The 7,500-nt window shown below is 47.2% G+C and overlaps 1 long non-coding RNA gene across 1 annotated transcript in view; it reads left to right on the plus strand.

Moving 5' to 3' along the window:
• LOC135101245 (uncharacterized) overlaps nucleotides 1–7,500 on the plus strand; it is a 112,271-nt gene that overhangs the window by 1,263 nt on the left and 103,508 nt on the right. Inside the window, exon 1 of the long non-coding RNA XR_010269173.1 lies at nucleotides 1–1,104. This exon is cut by the window's left edge and continues 1,263 nt beyond it. This is a non-coding gene — a long non-coding RNA (uncharacterized LOC135101245). The remainder of the gene's footprint in view (nucleotides 1,105–7,500) is intronic.

The raw sequence follows: 7,500 nt of genomic DNA on the forward strand, positions 1-7,500 counted from the left end.
GGACATGTGTGGCGGGGCGGCGGCTGGGTCAATGTGCTGCTCTTGATCACCACGCACACTTTACGAGCCGCCGCTGGCCGCCTTCCAGGGTCCGGCCAGCCACGTGACTCCTTCCCCGCCCCGGCCTAGCCCCGCCCACACCCTCCCCGCGGGGCTACTTCCACACCCGACTGCAGTTTTGGCCACTCCTGTTAGCTTATTTAGTCCATCGCCCGGACCCGAGGCTGAGGGCGAGTGAGGGAGCCGCCAAGGCCTCACCACAGCTGCCGCCGCCACGTTTTGAGTGTGGCGGCGCCGCGAGAGACGGGGTGACGCCAGCAGCGGTCGCCAGCCTGTCTGCCAGGTCGCCGTTCTCGCTCCGCCGGGAATCATTACCCGAGGCGATCACCGACCCTTGACGGGGCGTGACAGCTGTCGTGGTGGTGGTGGGCAGGCGGAGCAAACCCACACCACGCACACCAACACTCACGTCACCCACAACAACTATCACAACTATAAAAAAAACAGCCACATCACCAGCAGCAGCACCAACAATTACCACACCACCAGCATCACCAGCAACAACTACAACAGCAACCACCACCACCACCACCACCACCACCACCACCACCACCACTACCATCACTACCACCACCACATCAAAGCGTAGAGCAACACTGCCCGCGTGTCCCTAACCCGCGAAAGAGCAAGACTCGGTCACAGACGGAGATGGGCAAGGCGCGAAGGGCAGGAGGCGGGGTCGTGTTGACAGGCGTGTGGCGGCACCGCTCGCTCAGAGACACGAGGCCCGAGGGCGATGCTGCCTGATTACCAAATCCCTCGTCGCTGTCAAGTCGCGGCATGACATGACCCACGCAGGGGTCGCCGCCACCCAGAGCCGCTGGGACCACGCTGTTCGCCGCCTGACGCAAGGAGAGGAGAGGAGAGAGCGAGAGGGGGAGGACCGCCAAACCGGGGGAAGGAGGGAGGGCGGCGTGACGAGGGCCGCCAACACCACCACCACCATCACCACCACCACCACCACCACCACCTCCACCATCACCACCACCACCACCACCACCGCCGCCGCCGCTGCCACCACCATCCGTACAGCCGCCACACGGGGTAAGTAGAGCTCCTCCATTCTGGCCGAGACGCCGGCTTAGCATGTCTCTCTCTAGCTGCTGGGGACGAGGGGAGGGCTTTATCCTTTCCTCTTTCTCCTCCTTCAGTCTCTCTCTCTCTCTCTCTCTCTCTCTCTCTCTCTCTCTCTCTCTCTCTCTCTCTCTCTCTCTCTCGGTGTATCGATCTGCCAGGTGGCCCACAGGTGGATGCTGGGTCCGGGGCCTCAGCGCGCCGCCCGCTCAGGTGAGTCCAAAAACTGATGCCGCCGCTGCTCTCTAAAGCATTTTGCGACCTCGCTTTCTTTTCTTTTTTTACTTTTTAGGAAAGCTATTTCGCTTTTTCTTCTTCAAACCCTCGCCAAAATTGCATTCCTTCTGGTGCTTAGCGCGGCGCCTGCCTCGATTGTTGTGCGCTTGTGTTGGTCCATCGCTGTTTGTCTGTCCCAGTTTTTGGTGTTGGTGTGTCGCCTGACTGGTTACCGCACACACTCGGCCACTCAGCCTCTAGGGGCCCCACTCCTCCGGATGGTGGAGGCCGAGCCTTCAGCCTTGACAACGCTCCAAACAGGGTGATAAGATTTCAAATCTCTTACCCGCGCGCTTTTAGAATGAGTAAAGCTAATAAAGGTAGTAATTATGTAAATTGTCAGGTGTTAAGTAATTAGAGACACACGCCTCGATACCATATGCGACGAACGCAATCTAAAAGCTACAGTAATAATCAACACTACTAATTGAAAGCACTTTAGCTGAGGCGGGAACTGTAAATGCAAAGGTGAACAAGACAAAAAAGATTTTCCATTACATTAGAGAAGTTGTACGTGTGCGTGTGCGTGTGCGTGTGTGTGTGTGTGTGTGTGTGTGTGTGTGTGTGTGTGTGTGTGTGTGGGTGTGTGTGTATGTAAACTCACACGTATAGGGATACAGTTTAATATGGTTAGGGAAACGTAATGACATCACACCAAACATATTTTTCCCAGACAAAGACAACACGGAGAATGGAACAGTATAAATTCCAACACTAGCGAGGAGCGTCACCTCTTCCACTCATAACCTTCACACACCTTCCTATTACCCGTCAGACCCTCTTAACCCACACGTTACTCGCAACCCACTTAACTAATTCTTATCTCACACGCACACCCACCCACTACACACACACACACACACACACACACACACACACACACACACACACCACACACATACATCTCCTTCATCTTCCCCGCTCCTCCAATCCCGCCCCAGCAGGACACAGAACCCCGTGGACTCATCTCGCGGCCCACTCACTCCTCGCACGTTCCTCCATCACTTTTCACTCCATCGCTCCCCACCCAAGTCAAGTCTGCCGAACGCGTGCACACTCTTACCAAACACCGAGAGAGAGAGAGAGAGAGAGAGAGAGAGAGAGAGAGAGAGAGAGAGAGAGAGAGAGAGAGAGAGAGAGAGAGAGAGAGAGAGAGAGAGAATGGGGCAAAGGGGGAAGGTCGAGGGGCGTGGCCTTTACCCACACCGTTGGACTTTGTAATGCAATTATGGTGCTGGCGAGATCTTCCTCAGTCCCTCCACCCCCACCAAGGCCCCCATAAATCCTGCTCCCCCACCTGAACCTCATCAAACTCCCCCTCTCCTCCTCCTCTTCCTCTCTCCTTCCCTTTCCCTCCCCAATACGCCATTATCCAACACCTTCTCCTCTCTTCTCCTCCTTCTCTCTTGATAGTTAAGACGCTCCTCTGCTTGTGATATGTACCTTAAAAATGACGAGTAACACCTATCTCTCTCTCTCTCTCTCTCTCTCTCTCTCTCTCTCTCTCTCTCTCTCTCTCTCTCTCTCTCTCTCTCTCTCTCTAGATAGGTTTCTCTCTCTTCTCTTGTAGTCAAATATACATCTTCCTCTTCATTTCCTCCTTCTTCTCTTCCTCTTCTTCTTCCTTCTCCTCCTCTTCCTCCTCTTCCCTTCATGCATTTCGATCCTCTTCCCTCACCGTTCTCGCTCACCTGTCCTCCCATACTTTTGACAACCTCTCTCTCTCTCTCTCTCTCTCTCTCTCTTTGTCAGGCCCAGTTCACCAGCGCGCCTCTCACACTCTCCCCCTCCTGCACTCCCTTACCACCGCTCTCCCGTCTCCCTCTCCCTCTCCCTCTCGCAGCTATCTCTCTCTCTCTCTCTCTCTCTCTCTCTCTCTCTCTCTCTCTCTCTCTCTCTCTCTCTCTCTCTCTCTCTCTCTCTCCCTCCCTCTCTCATCACTCTCTCTCTCATCCGGACACGGGTACAAGTGCGCATAATTTTGACAACGGGGAAATATAAGCAGTAAAATTCCCGTGTGTATGAAAAAAAAAGGAAAAAAAAAAGGAGAAAAGAGAATCATAATAATAAAAATGAAAAACAGCAAATCTTCAACAGCTTTCGTATATATATGTATGAAAAAAAAAGAGATAGAGAGAAAGAGAAAGAGGAAGAGTAAAAAAAAAAAAAATAATACTCGATTCAAATCCCTGAAAAATTGTTATTTGATCAACAAAATTTTGCAAGTCTCATAAATTCAGAGAAAACGTTTTGTGTTTCAATAAGTTTGTGAAATACGAGAGCCAGGTTCAACTTTGTACACGAACCTGTTAGCGAGGCAGAATTAGGGCTAGTGACGCGTGGGGGGAGGAAGGGGAGGGAAGAGGGAAGAGGGAAGAGGGAAGGAGAGGGAGAGAGGGGAGAGACAGCAGTGAAGAAGAAGGAGGGATGTGATGCGTGAAAGGAAGAGGAACAGGAAAGTAGAAAGGAGGTGGAGGTAAAGAAAGAAAGGAGATGAAGGAGAGGGGAGGGAGATGAGAGTAAGGAACGAGGAAGGAGTAAAGGATGAGGTATGTGAGAGAGGCGTGGGAGAGAGGAAGAGAGAAGCGGGCGGGAAAGTGATGGAGGGACGTAAAATAAAGGCGTAGGAGGAGAGGAAAGTGTAGATAAAGGAAGGACGAACGAAAACAGGAATGAGAGGAAAAGAAGATTGTCATAGGTGAGAGAAGAGGAAAGAGAGGCATAGGAAAGCAAATTAAAGATGAAGATAGGAAGAGAAGAGAAAGAGAGAAAAAGAGACCCGTCATTGCCAACACCCTCCTCTTCCTCCTACTCCTCCTCTTCCCCTTCTTCCTCCTCCTCCTCCTCCTCCGCCTCCTCTTCCTCCTCCTCTCACGCAAGCTGTCACAGGTGTCTTCATCCAGCCTCCTCCTGTCCACCTGTCAGTCTATCTACGTGTTTTTTACTTTATTTGTTCGTCTCTATGGCAATCCAATTACCGGAAGATCTTACTATGACTCTCCCGTCCCTTACCACCACCACCACCACAACGACCACCACCACCACTACCTTACTTTTCCCCTCCTCCACCACCACCAACGCCACCACCGCCGCCACCACAGACCAGAACACGGCAAGCCAGCGATCACTTCATGAAATATTACTCAAACATCGTCACCTCCTACCTCTCCATTTTCTTTGTCGTTTCTCGTTTCTCTCTCTCTCTCTCTCTCTCTCTCTCTCTCTCTCTCTCTCTCTCTCTCTCTCTCTCTCTCTCTCTCTCTCTCTCTCTCTTATGCACCCTTATAAGTTTACCTATCCTCTTCTGTTCCCTCGATTTTCTCCCCTTTCCCTTCTTTTCCCACTCTCTTTCACTATCTTTTATTCCACCATGTCTCTCTCTCTCTCTCTCTCTCTCTCTCTCTCTCTCTCTCTCTCTCTCTCTCTCTCTCTCTCTCTCTACCTGCGGCACCTTTCCTTTCCCTCCCTTTAAAAGATGCCGCAGACTGTCAAGTAAGGCGAAGGGGAAGTCCAACCCAGAATCAGGTATATTTCTCTCTCTCTCTCTCTCTCTCTCTCTCTCTCTCTCTCTCTCTCTCTCTCTCTCTCTCTCTCTCTCTCTCTCTCTCTCTGGTTAGAAGCTACTCGAAAAAAAAGACAAATAAATCCTGATCTTTGCCACATCTCAGCCTAACCTAACCTAACTTTCCTTAACCTAACCTAACCCTACAATAACCTAACCCAACTTATCCTAACCCAACCTGACTAACTAGAATTTCCCGCGTGTCTCGTATTATTGTTATCCAAAGCAATGTTGCGAAGTGAAAGTTAAAACTGGGCGTGTAGAAGTGAAAAGTGTAGTTTGGTTGGGGTGGTGAGGTTGAGAGAGGGAGGGTTGGGTGTTGATAGAAATTGTGGTGAGGGGGGATTAATGTATGTGGCAAGGGTGAAGTGTGTGTGTGTGTGTGTGTGTGTGTGTGTGTGTGTGTGTGTGTGTGTGTGTGTGTGTGTGTGTGTGTGTGTGTGTGTGTCTAAATTCGATACATACTACGAACAGGCAATGAATGAGCATATTACCAATCAGAGAAGTGTTAGTAGTAGTAGTAGTAGTGGCAGTAGTAGTTGTAGTAGTAGTAATCACTATCATCACAATATTAATGAACATTATTACAATTAAAGTATCTTCTGTTGAAGGGTTCTCGAATTATTTTTGAAATATCTGGGATAAAGATAATTAAAATAATCGTTATTATTATTAATAGCATTATTATTATTTTTCATTATTATTATTGTTATTACTATTATTAATGCTATTATGAATAACGTAGTTGTTACTATTATTAAATATTATCATTATTATTATTATTATTATTATTATTATTATTATTATTATTATTGTTGTTGTTGTTGTTGTTGTTGTTGTTATTATTACTATTATCATTATTATTTCATTATTATCACTATTATTATTACTATAATTATTATTATTATTATTATTATTATTATTAATATTATTATTATTATCATTATTACTATTATTATCATTATTATTATTGTTATCATTATTATTATTATTATTATTATTATTATTATTATTATTATTATCATTATTATCATCATTATTATTATTATCATCATCTTTATCATAATTATTTATAAATAACAATTATTATCATTACTAGTATAGTAACGTCATCCCAGTCGCTGTTGACGTTGCTGCTGTTACTGCTGCCACTACTGCTACTACTACTACTACTATTACTACTATGACTATTGTTTTTATTATTATTATTATTATTATTATTATTATTATTATTATTATTATTATTATTATTATTATTATTATCATTATTATTATTATTATCATAGTTATTGATATAACCATTATACCACAATCCATTTTCACTTCACTGTCACTGTTACTAACACTATAAACATTAAAAATCAAAACCACGTAACACAACACAGCAAGCACACCAACACAACACTCACAGCACAACACAACACAGCACAACACAGCACAGCACAGCACAGCCAGCCTTCACAACCTACAACTTTGCATTACCTATCCGATCACCACCTGAACCCACCTAACCTTTACCTGGCTGCCATTCTTGCCCACTCCCTCACACACACACACACACACACCCATCCACTCTACTAAACATCTCAATAGTTAACCTTCTCTTAGGCAGCGAGTATCACCGCTAGATGACACTGACAGCTTCAACACTGGGTAGCGGGGCGCGTGATGAATAGCCAGAACAACACGCTCCATTTAGCAGGGTGACCAGGTTTGCTAACACTCGGTTCGCTCTCAGGTGATAGACTCGGCAGGTTTAATAAAAAGGGAAGGGGAGGAACACGGTGAGGAACGACGAGGCGCAGGCTGTCGCGAGGGAGAGAGAGAGAGAGAGAGAGAGAGAGAGAGAGAGAGAGAGAGAGAGAGAGAGAGAGAGAGAGAGAGAGAGAGAGAGAGAGAGAGAGGAAACGAAGGCGATGGAATAACTGGGAAAATTGAAGACAGGGGAAGTTTAAGTGGAGAAAGTGTGAGACTGAAGCACGACAACCATTAGTTAGGCAGATGAAGGGAAAGAAAGAGCAGCAGCAGCAGCAGGAGGAGCAGGAGGAGGAGGAGGAGGAGGAGGAGGAGGAGGAGGAGTTCTTAGTGACGGGTCAAACGCTGATTGCTAGAGGACAGAGCCTCGCCCCTAGAGAGAAGGGACACGAAGCTGGGAGATAAATTAATTACAGACGTTTTACATCAAATCCTTGAACTTTACTCAAGATTTGTGGAAGAGAACACACAGCAAGAGAGAGAGAGAGAGAGAGAGAGAGAGAGAGAGAGAGAGAGAGAGAGAGAGAGAGAGAGAGAGAGAGAGAGAGAGAGAGAGAGAGAGAGAGAGAGAGAGAGAGAGAGACGAGGGAATCGAGTGCGAGGAGGGGAGCAAGAATATGAGATGAACTCTAAAGGAAAGCGTGCGGCAGGAAAAGGGGGAATATATTAAAATGTTACGTAATGTAATGCAAAGACAAGGCGCGTCACGCATGCTGGGCAAATGAGTGACAGAGGACGCGGCGTGCTTATTGGTGGAGCAGTGTGGTTAGAGC

This window comes from Scylla paramamosain, chromosome 6, assembly GCF_035594125.1.
Source record: "Scylla paramamosain isolate STU-SP2022 chromosome 6, ASM3559412v1, whole genome shotgun sequence".
NCBI lineage: Eukaryota > Metazoa > Arthropoda > Malacostraca > Decapoda > Portunidae > Scylla > Scylla paramamosain.